Consider the following 13,319-nt stretch of genomic DNA (forward strand, 5'->3'; position numbering starts at 1 on the left):
ACCAACCCCCTACCCACGGAAGGGAGAAATAACAACAAAGCTGCTCCCTGTCACCGCTCCCGGGATCCCCATACAGAGCAGCGGTGGTGTCCACACAATCACCACAACCGTGGGTGGCGTCACGGACAACAATAAATCCCCAAAACCAATCCCCTTTTCACTCACGGGCGAGGAGCGCCGCTCGAGTCCCCGGGATCTGGCACATCGCTCGAGCCACCGAGCAGCAGAGGCCGCAGCAGCAGCGGCACCCGGACCCGAGCAGAGGGAGAGCGCGGCGTCCCCTCCTCCGCCCGCGACACTATATCTTTACCAGTGCTGCTGTAGCATCAAGTATGACCTAGAGGAGACCAAGAGGGGTTCAAAAAGACACTTTGGTGAGGACTCGAAATGCATCATCCACTCATTCCAAAATGGAGACCTGTGGAAGGATAAAAAATTTAACTTTTTCCTTTTTGAAGACGTTGCCCTCCAGTCACACGCCCGTAACAGAGTTGTGAAAGGAGGCTGGAAACATCACAACAATCGAGAACATTACAGCAGCCTCTACACGAAGGCTGATAAGTTACCGACAGTCTTGTACGAGAAAGATGGGATCTGAAAAAACAAAAATTGCATCATACCCCTTTTGCAACCTGCCAAAACCCTGACAATGTATTGTCCAAATTACTGAAGGTCGTCATCAAATGGATCATTTACACGGATTAGACCTGTGGCATTCCTGTCTACACAATCAGAGGCAGGAACGCTGTGAAGTATATAAAAGACGGCTGTATGCCCAAAGTCCGGGCAGTCCTGACCATTAGATATTTAGTTGTGTTTCTCGTGCTTTTAAGGACTAAAACCTAAAATGGTTCTGAATGTGAAAAACGTTTTGATCCTATGTTACCTTAAATATCTGGTACATTAGAGTCAGTATTAAAGCAAATATATTCTTGTACATAGGGAGCAGTATTATAGTAGTTATATTCTTGTACATAGGAGCAGTATTATAGTAGTTATATTCTTGTACATAGGGGCAGTATTATAGTAGTTATATTCTTGCACATAGGGGCAGTATTATAGTAGTTATATTCTTGTACATAGGGGCAGTATTATAGTAGTTATATTCTTGTACATAGAGGACAGTATTATAGTAGTTATATTCTTGTACATAGGGGCAGTATTATAATAGTTATATTCTTGTACATAGGAGCAGTATTATAGTAGTTATATTCTTGTACATAGGGGCAGTATTATAGTAGTTATATTCTTGTACAAAGGGGCAGTATTATAGTATTTATATTCTTGTATATAGGGGCAGTATTATAGTAGTTATATTCTTGTACATAGGAGCAGTATTATAGTAGTTATATTCTTGTACATAGGGACAGTATTATAGTAGTTATATTCTTGTACATAGGAGACAGTATTATAGTAGTTATATTCTTGTACATAGGGGGCAGTATTATAGTAGTTATATTCCTGTAAATAGGGGCAGTATTATAGTAGTTATATTCTTGTACATAGGGGCAGTATTATAGTAGTTATATTCTTGTACATAGGAGCAGTATTATAGTAGTTATATTCTTGTACATAGGAGCAGTATTATAGTAGTTATATTCTTGTACATAGGAGCAGTATTATAGTAGTTATATTCTTGTACATAGGAGCAGTATTATAGTAGTTATATTCTTGTACATAGGGGGCAGTATTATAGTAGTTATATTCTTGTACATAGGGGCAGTATTATAGTAGTTATATTCTTGTACATAGGGGCAGTATTATAGTAGTTATATTCTTGTATATAGGGGCAGTATTATAGTAGTTATATTCTTGTACATAGGGGCAGTATTATAGTAGTTATATTCTTGTACATAGAGGGCAGTATTATAGTAGTTATATTCTTGTACATATAGGCAGTATTATAGTAGTTATATTCTTGTACATAGGAGCAGTATTATAGTAGTTATATTCTTGTACATAGAGGCAGTATTATAGTAGTTATATTCTTGTACATAGGAGCAGTATTATAGTAGTTATATTCTTGTACATAGGGGGCAGTATTATAGTAGTTATATTCTTGTACATAGGGGCAGTATTATAGTAGTTATATTCTTGTACATAGGGGCAGTATTATAGTAGTTATATTCTTGTATATAGGGGCAGTATTATAGTAGTTATATTCTTGTACATAGGGGCAGTATTATAGTAGTTATATTCTTGTACATAGAGGGCAGTATTATAGTAGTTATATTCTTGTACATATAGGCAGTATTATAGTAGTTATATTCTTGTACATAGGAGCAGTATTATAGTAGTTATATTCTTGTACATAGAGGCAGTATTATAGTAGTTATATTCTTGTACATAGGGGGCAGTATTATAGTAGTTATATTCTTGTACATAGGGGGCAGTATTATAGTAGTGATATTCTTGTACATAGGGGGCAGTATTATAGTAGTTATATTCTTGTACATAGGGGGCAGTATTATAGTAGTTATATTCTTGTACATAAGGGGCAGTATTATAGTAGTGACATTGTACGTAAAGAACAATATTATAGTGGTTATGTTCTTCTAAATGAGAGATTAGGGAAGTAAATGAATCTGCGTCATATAATTCTTATTATGCTGTGTTTCCCCCCAAATAACATAGGTTCTTCTATTATTTTTTTCTCCGAATGATGCTGTAGGGCTTATTTTCAGGGCATGTCTTATATTTTCCCATCAACAATAATTCACATTTATTCTTGAACAAAAAATAAATAAAGATTAACATTTATGCAAATCTAATCCTGTCCTCACATTCTGGAGCATCAGCATTTTGTGTTCTCCTATTACTGGGTCACATGCACATCTTCTTACCTGATCTGCTGTTCTCGTGGTGCAGATCCCATCCTATAGTGGGGGGTACAGACCGTATCTACAAAGGTTTAGATTTACTGCTTAAATGTATTATTCTCTATGTACTGCTAAGTTTACCCCCAAAAAGCAGACACCCCTTAAAAAAAAAACGCACTTACCAGACCCCAAACAATTAGAGTTGGCAAGTGAAAGGGCTCTCACGTACAGATCTGCATCGCTGTCAGGTCCCCCCGTGTTCTACAGCGGTTGGCTCCCCCTGGTGACTGGAAGAAGTATCACTTATGTAGAATGATCCTGATACTCGATCTGTTTGTGAGAGCCGCAGTGCAATGCAGCCGGAATGGGACCTGACGACGACGCAGTTCTCTGTGTGAGAGCCTATCCACCATCTGCTCATGCCAACTGTAATTGTTTGGGGTTCGGTGTCTGCTTTCTTTTGGGTGGTCACTACTTTCTTGTGGGGATGTCTGCTTTCTTTTGAGGGTGTCTTCTTTCTTTGATAAAGAGTCCTGCTGTCTTCTTTAACTTTTTTAGCTGCTTGGACACTTCCTTATGGAACCGCAAATAGGGCTTATTTTTAAAGTAGAGCTTATATTTTAAGCATACTCAAAAAAGACCCAAAAATCCAACTAGTGTCATGCACAGACATAGGGAAGGTCTGGCATGAAGGTGAGACAGAAGACAAACAGGGGTTTCACCAACAACAAACAAGGGGAACAGCGGGGACACTTTAACAATAGTGGGCCCTAGAACTAGTGAGGTGGAAGATGGGACACCTCCTGCACTCGCCTGCAGCTGCACCCTGCTGCACTCCTAGCCAGTCCCTATACACTATATAGGTTCCTCACCTGTCGCCAAGCAGGAATACCTGAATCCCTGAGAGACCCTGCAGTAAACCCTGGCTAGTGAGCTGGCAGGTAAGGATCACTAGTCCCACCACTGCACTAATACAACATAAAGGGGAAGGTACAACAGACAGGGGAAACAACAAAAGATAAAGCCAAGCTTCACAGCCTACACCACCTTACTGCAACAAGGGCTTCAGCAGCTCCTTCCACCTTCAGGCCAAGGTTAAGAATAACCGGCACCCTTTATGGGGAAATGTGACCAGATATATAGGGGAAGGGTGTGGTCACCAATCGGAAACAATTGAGGCCTGGAGTCAGAATCTGCTTGGAAAGCAAAACTGATGTTAACTCTTTCAGCACCAAAGTAAAGGGAATTACATTTAATGTGAAGAGTCTCAGATGGTAAAGAGAGACTCTGATCCAGATCTTGTCACAAGTCTCTGGTAGCAGAGAGACGGCCATGACAACTAGAGCTTATTTTCGGGGGTAGCCGGTATTAATTTTGGGGAAACAGTGTATCATATTATATTACGTGAAACATTCTGCGGTATCGTCTATCCAGAGATCATTAGAAAGTTTATCAAGGCTGATGCTTTTCTTCTATGACAGATGGCAGCAAATCCTCGTTGACTTTTGGAATCTGAGACGACCATCTTTGATTTGCCGTACCTTTCCTTCTTGTGGTGGCTGTATAAATCTATGAGGCACCACATCTCTATCAGCAGGTCTCCCTGAAACAGTGTGTGGTGGAACCAACTAAGGATGAATTTACTCTTCACTCTTCTATGGTCAGATGTAAAATAATGATTGCAATGGTTGTCATACTGCTGAGGGGTCGCTTTGGTCACGAGTCCATATTTTGCTCCCAATCATTGAGCAGCTCGTCGGAGATGTCAAGATCCGGAGGTAGAGGAAGTCCTGACTGAATGAGAATTATAAATGGAGGATCGTAATAGGTTCCTCACCATTGACTCCTCTTTGCGATCTTATGCCGATCTTATGAAGACCTAACATGACTTCTGTAGACCATTTCTTGCTCCTTGCTCATAGACAGCAGTAAAATGGATGAAGGGTTATCTGCTGAAATGGCAAATATAGGAACAAGATAAAGACTATCTGTGCGGCCGGTGACCAGCCATGGTCGGCCACTATGGGCACCGTATGGCTGGGGAGTTCCATCATTGTTGGCCCTGCTCGGAGACACATCTTATCTCATCCAGGAGGAGACTGATTGTCCTTACCTGATGGTGAATCCAAGGATGTGCGCGACAGTGATCGATATAATCCGCAGCCAGATAATCAACACACGGAAAACGAGCAGCTCCGGGCCCCGGAAGGAAACGAGTCCATCAGTAATTAATGTGAAGATTAGTAGAAGACTGTTAGGTGTTTTCTTTATTGTACTAAATCCGGTATAACCTGGAAATATTTTGTATATAATGATATACAGCATGTACAGCTGGTATAACCTGGGTATTATCTATATATAATTATATATGTACAGCTGGTATAACCTGGGTATTATCTATATATAATTATATATGTACAGCTGGTATAACCTGGGTATTATCTATATATAATTATAAATGTACAGCTGGTATAACCTGGGTATTATCTATATATAATTATATATGTACAGCTGGTATAACCTGGGTATTATCTATATATAATTATATATGTACAGCCGGTATAACCTGGGCATCTCCTGTATATAATTATATATGTACAGCTGGTATAACCTGGGTATTATCTATATATAATTATATATGTACAGCTGGTATAACCTGGGCATCTCCTGTATATAATTATATATGTACAGCTGGTATAACCTGGGTATTATCTATATATAATTATATATGTACAGCTGGTATAACCTGGGTATCCTGTATATAATTATATATGTACAGCTGGTATAACCTGGACATCTCCTGTATATAATTATATATGTACAGCCGGTATAACCTGGGCATCTCCTGTATATAATTATATATGTACAGCTGGTATAACCTGGGTATTATCTGTATATAATTATTTATGTACAGCTGGTATAACCTGGGCATCTCCTGTATATAATTATATATGTACAGCCGGTATAACCTGGGCATCTCCTGTATATAATTATACATGTACAGCTGGTATAACCTGGGTATTATCTGTATATAATTATATATGTACAGCTGGTATAACCTAGGCATCTCCTGTATATAACTATATATGTACAGCTGGAATAACCTGGGTATCTCCTGTATATAACTATATATGTATAGCTGGTATAACCTGGGCATCTCCTGTATATAATTATATATGTACAGCTGGTATAACCTGGGCATCTCCTGTATATAATTATATATGTACAGCCGGTATAACCTGGGCATCTCCTGTATATAATTATATATGTACAGCTGGTATAACCTGGGTATCTCCTGTATATAACTATATATGTACAGTTGGTATAACCTGGGTGTCTCCTGTATATAATTATATATGTACAGCTGGTATAACCTGGGCATCTCCTGTATATAACTATATATGTATAGTTGGTATAACCTGGGTATCTCCTGTATATAACTATATATGTATAGCTGGTATAACCTGGGCATCTCCTGTATATAATTATATATGTACAGCTGGTATAACCTGGGCATCTCCTGTATATAATTATATATGTACAGCTGGTATAACCTGGGAATTATCTGTATATAATTATATATGTACAGCTGGTATAACCTGGGCATCTCCTGTATATAACTATATATGTATAGCTGGTATAACCTGGGTATCTCCTGTATATAACTATATATGTACAGCTGGTATAACCTGGGCATCTCCTGTATATAATTATATATGTACAGCTGGTATAACCTGGGCATCTCCTGTATATAATTATATATGTACAGCTGGTATAACCTGGGCATCTCCTGTATATAATTATATATGTACAGCCGGTATAACCTGGGCATCTCCTGTATATAATTATATATGTACAGCTGGTATAACCTGGGCATCTCCTGTATATAATTATATATGTACAGCTGGTATAACCTGGGCATCTCCTGTATATAATTATATATGTACAGCTGGTATAACCTGGGCGTCTCCTGTATATAATTATATATGTACAGCTGGTATAACCTGGGTATTATCTGTATATAATTATTTATGTACAGCTGGTATAACCTGGGTATCTCCTGTATATAATTATATATGTACAGCTGGTATAACCTGGGAATTATCTGTATATAATTATATATGTACAGCTGGTATAACCTGGGCATCTCCTGTATATAACTATATATGTATAGCTGGTATAACCTGGGTATCTCCTGTATATAACTATATATGTATAGCTGGTATAACCTGGGCATCTCCTGTATATAACTATATATGTATAGCTGGTATAACCTGGGCATCTCCTGTATATAATTATATATGTACAGCTGGTATAACCTGGGTATCTCCTGTATATAATTATATATGTACAGCTGGTATAACCTGGGCATCTCCTGTATATAATTATATATGTACAGCTGGTATAACCTGGGTATCTCCTGTATATAACTATATATGTACAGTTGGTATAACCTGGGCATCTCCTGTATATAATTATATATGTACAGCTGGTATAACCTGGGCGTCTCCTGTATATAATTATATATGTACAGCTGGTATAACCTGGGCATCTCCTGTAAATAATTATATATGTACAGCTGGTATAACCTGGGCGTCTCCTGTATATAATTATATATGTACAGCTGGTATAACCTGGGTATTATCTGTATATAATTATTTATGTACAGCTGGTATAACCTGGGTATCTCCTGTATATAATTATATATGTACAGCTGGTATAACCTGGGAATTATCTGTATATAATTATATATGTACAGCTGGTATAACCTGGGCATCTCCTGTATATAACTATATATGTATAGCTGGTATAACCTGGGTATCTCCTGTATATAACTATATATGTATAGCTGGTATAACCTGGGCATCTCCTGTATATAACTATATATGTATAGCTGGTATAACCTGGGCATCTCCTGTATATAATTATATATGTACAGCTGGTATAACCTGGGTATCTCCTGTATATAACTATATATGTACAGTTGGTATAACCTGGGCATCTCCTGTATATAATTATATATGTACAGCTGGTATAACCTGGGCGTCTCCTGTATATAATTATATATGTACAGCTGGTATAACCTGGGCATCTCCTGTATATAATTATACAGTCATATGAAAAGGTTTGGGTACCCCTATTAATGTTAACCTTTTTTCTTTATAACAATTTGGGTTTTTGCTATTTCAGTTTCATATATCTAATAACTGATGGACTGAGTAATATTTCTGGATTGAAATGAGGTTTATTGTACTAACAGAAAATGTGCAATTCGCATTTAAACAAAATTTGACCGGTGCAAAAGTATGGGCACCCTTATCAATTTCTTGATTTGAACACTCCTAACTACTTTTTACTGACTTACTAAAGCACTAAATTGGTTTTGTAACCTCATTGAGCTTTGAACTTCATAGGCAGGTGTATCCAATCATGAGAAAAGGTATTTAAGGTGGCCACTTGCAAGTTGTTCTCCTATTTGAATCTCCTATGAAGAGTGGCATCATGGGCTCCTCAAAACAACTCTCAAATGATCTGAAAACAAAGATTACTCAACATAGTTGTTCAGGGGAAGGATACAAAAAGTTGTCTCAGAGATTTAAACTGTCAGTTTCCACTGTGAGGAACATAATAAGGAAATGGAAGAACACAGGTACAGTTTTTGTTAAGCCCAGAAGTGGCAGGCCAAGAAAAATATCAGAAAGGCAGAGAAGAAGAATGGTGAGAACAGTCAAGGACAATCCACAGACCACCTCCAAAGACCTGCAGCATCATCTTGCTGCAGATGGTGTCACTGTGCATCGGTCAATAATACAGCGCACGTTGCACAAGGAGAAGCTGTATGGGAGAGTGATGCGAAAGAAGCCGTTTCTGCAAGCACGCCACAAACAGAGTCGCCTGAGGTATGCAAAAGCACATTTGGAGAAGTCAGTTACATTTTGGAAGAAGGTCCTGTGGACTGATAAAACAAAGATTGAGTTGTTTGGTCATACAAAAAGGCGTTATGCATGGAGGCAAAAAACACAGCATTCCAAGAAAAACACTTGCTACCCACAGTAAAATTTGGTGGAGGTTCCATCATGCTTTGGGGCTGTGTGGCCAATGCTGGCACCGGGAATCTTGTTAAAGTTGAGGGTCGCATGGATTCAACTCAGTATCAGCAGAACCTTGACAATAATGTGCAAGAATCAGTGACGAAGTTGAAGTTACCCAGGGGATGGATATTTCAACTAGACAATGATCCAAAACACCGCTCCAAATCTACTCAGGCATTCATGCAGAGGAACAATTACAATGTTCTGGAATGGCCATCCCAGTCCCCAGACCTGAATATCATTGAAAATCTGTGGGATGATGTGAAGCGGCTGTCCATGCTCGGCGACCATCAAACCTAACTGAACTGGAATTGTTTTGTAAACAGGAATGGTCAAATCTACCTTCATCCAGGAACTCATTAAAAGCTACAGGAAGCGACTAGAGGCTGTGATTTCTGCAAAAGGAGGATCTACAAAATATTAATGTCACTTTTATGTTGAGGTGCCCATACTTTTGCACCGGTCAAATTTTGTTTAAATGCGGATTGCACATTGTTAGTACAATAAACCTCATTTCAATCCAGAAATGTTACTCAGTCCATCAGTTATTAGATATATGAAAGTGAAATAGCTGCTGCAAAAACCCAAATTGTTATAAAGAAAAAAGGTTAACATTAATAAGGGTGCCCAAACTTTTTCATGACTGTATATGTACAGTTGGTATAACCTGGGCATCTCCTGTATATAATTATATATGTACAGCTGGTATAACCTGGGCATCTTCTGTATATAACTATATATGTATAGCTGGTATAACCTGGGCATCTCCTGTATATAATTATATATGTACAGCCGGCATAACCTGTGCATCTCCTGTATATAATTATATATGTACAGCCGGTATAACCTGGGCATCTCCTGTATATAATTATATATGTACAGCTGGTATAACCTGGGCATCTCCTGTATATAACTATATATGTATAGCTGGTATAACCTGGGTATCTCCTGTATATAACTATATATGTATAGCTGGTATAACCTGTATATAACTATATATGTACAGCTGGTATAACCTGGGCATCTCCTGTATATAATTATATATGTAAAGCGGGTATAACCTGGGCATCTCCTGTATATAATTATATATGTACAGCTGGTATAACCTGGGCATCTCCTGTATATAATTATATATGTACAGCTGGTATAACCTGGGCATCTCCTGTATATAACTATATATGTATAGCTGGTATAACCTGGGTATCTCCTGTATATAACTATATATGTATAGCTGGTATAACCTGGGCATCTCCTGTATATAATTATATATGTACAGCCGGTATAACCTGGGCATCTCCTGTATATAATTATATATGTACAGCTGGTATAACCTAGGCATCTCCTGTATATAACTATATATGTACAGCTGGTATAACCTGGGCATCTCCTGTATATAACTATATATGTACAGTTAGGTCCAGAAATATTTGGACAGTGACACAATTTTGTTATTTTAGCTGTTTGCAAAAACATGTTCAGAAATACAATTATATATATAATATGGGCTGAAAGTGCACACTCCCAGCTGCAATATGAGAGTTTTCACATCCAAATCGGAGAAAGGGTTTAGGAATCATAGCTCTGTAATGCATAGCCTCCTCTTTTTCAAGGGACCAAAAGTAATTGGACAAGGTACTCTAAGGGCTGCAATTAACTCTGAAGGCGTCTCCCTCGTTAACCTGTAATCAATGAAGTAGTTAAAAGGTCTGGGGTTGATTACAGGTGTGTGGTTTTGCATTTGGAAGCTGTTGCTGTGACCAGACAACATGCGGTCTAAGGAACTCTCAATTGAGGTGAAGCAGAACATCCTGAGGCTGAAAAAAAGAAAAAATCCATCAGAGAGATAGCAGACATGCTTGGAGTAGCAAAATCAACAGTCGGGTACATTCTGAGAAAAAAGGAATTGACTGGTGAGCTTGGGAACTCAAAAAGACCTGGGCGTCCACGGATGACAACAGTGGTGGGTGATCGCCGCATACTTTATTTGGTGAAGAAGAACCCGTTCACAACATCAACTGAAGTCCAGAACACTCTCAGTGAAGTAGGTGTATCTGTCTCTAAGTCAACAGTAAAGAGAAGACTCCATGAAAGTAAATACAAAGGGTTCACATCTAGATGCAAACCATTCATTAATTCCAAAAATAGACAGGCCAGAGTTAAATTTGCTGAAAAACACCTCATGAAGCCGGCTCAGTTCTGGAAAAGTATTCTATGGACAGATGAGACCAAGATCAACCTGTACCAGAATGATGGGAAGAAAAAAGTTTGGAGAAGAAAGGGAACGGCACATGATCCAAGGCACACCACATCCTCTGTAAAACATGGTGGAGGCAACGTGATGGCATGGGCATGCATGGCTTTCAATGGCACTGGGTCACTTGTGTTTATTGATGACATAACAGCAGACAAGAGTAGCCGGATGAATTCTGAAGTGTACCGGGATATACTTTCAGCCCAGATTCAGCCAAATGCCGCAAAGTTGATCAGACAGCGCTTCATAGTACAGATAGACAATGACCCCAAGCATACAGCCAAAGCTACCCAGGAGTTCATGAGTGCAAAAAAGTGGAACATTCTGCAATGGCCAAGTCAATCACCAGATCTTAACCCAATTGAGCATGCATTTCACTTGCTCAAATCCAGACTTAAGACGGAAAGACCCACAAACAAGCAAGACCTGAAGGCTGCGGCTGTAAAGGCCTGGCAAAGCATTAAGAAGGAGGAAACCCAGCGTTTGGTGATGTCCATGGGTTCCAGACTTAAGGCAGTGATTGCCTCCAAAGGATTCGCAACAAAATATTGAAAATAAAAATAATTTATTTGGGTTTGGTTTATTTGTCCGATTACTTTTGACCTCCTAAAATGTGGAGTGTTTGTAAAGAAATGTGACAATTCCTACAATTTCTATCAGATATTTTTGTTCAAACCTTCAAATTAAACGTTACAATCTGCACTTGAATTCTGTTGTAGAGGTTTCATTTCAAATCCAATGTGGTGGCATGCAGAGCCCAACTCGCCAAAATTGTGTCACTGTCCAAATATTTCTGGACCTAACTGTATAGCTGGTATAACCTGGGTATCTCCTGTATATAACTATATATGTACAGCTGGTATAACCTGGGCATCTCCTGTATATAATTATATATGTACAGCGGGTATAACCTGGGCATCTCCTGTATATAGTTATATATGTACAGCTGGTATAACCTGGGCATCTCCTGTATATAATTATATATGTACAGCTGGTATAACCTGGGCATCTCCTGTATATAACTATATATGTATAGCTGGTATAACCTGGGTATCTCCTGTATATAACTATATATGTATAGCTGGTATAACCTGGGCATCTCCTGTATATAATTATATATGTACAGCCGGTATAACCTGGGCATCTCCTGTATATAATTATATATGTACAGCTGGTATAACCTAGGCATCTCCTGTATATAACTATATATGTACAGCTGGTATAACCTGGGCATCTCCTGTATATAATTATATGTGTACAGCTGGTATAACCTGGGCGTCTCCTGTATATAATTATATATGTACAGCTGGTATAACCTGGGAATTATCTGTATATAATTATATATGTACAGCTGGTATAACCTGGGCATCTCCTGTATACAGTGCCTACAAGTAGTATTCAACCCCCTGCAGATTTAGCAGGTTTACACATTCGGAAGTAACTTGGCATTGTGACATTTGGACTGTAGATCAGCCTGGAAGTGTGAAATGCACTGCAGCAAAAAAGAATGTTATTTCTTTTTTTTTTTTTTTTTTTTTTTTAAATTGTTAAAAGTTTATTCAGAGGGTCATTTATTATTCAACCCCTCAAACCACCAGAATTCTGTTTGGTTCCTCTAAAGTATTAAGAAGTATTTCAGGCACAAAGAACAATGAGCTTCACATGTTTGGATTCATTATCTCTTTTTCCAGCCTTTTCTGACTAATTAAGACCCTCCCCAAACTTGTGAAAAGCACTCATACTTGGTCAACATGGGAAAGACAAAGGAGCATTCCAAGGCCATCAGAGACAAGGTCGTGGAGGGTCACAAGGCTGGCAAGGGGTACAAAACCCTTTCCAAGGAGTTGGGCCTACCTGTCTCCACTGTTGGGAGCATCATCCGGAAGTGGAAGGCTTATGGAACTACTGTTAGCCTTCCACGGCCTGGACAGCCTTTGAAAGTTTCCAACCATGCCGAGGCCAGGCTTGTCCGAAGAGTCAAGGCTAACCCAAGGACAACAAGGAAGGAGCTCCGGGAAGATCTCATGGCAGTGGGGACATTGGTTTCAGTCAATACCATAAGTAACGTACTCCACCGCAATGGTCTCCGTTCCAGACGAGCCCGTAAGGTACCTTTACTTTCAAAGCGTCATGTCAAGGCTCGTCTACAGTTTGCTC

This window comes from Anomaloglossus baeobatrachus, chromosome 4 (genome assembly GCF_048569485.1).
Source record: "Anomaloglossus baeobatrachus isolate aAnoBae1 chromosome 4, aAnoBae1.hap1, whole genome shotgun sequence".
Lineage (NCBI taxonomy): Eukaryota > Metazoa > Chordata > Amphibia > Anura > Aromobatidae > Anomaloglossus > Anomaloglossus baeobatrachus.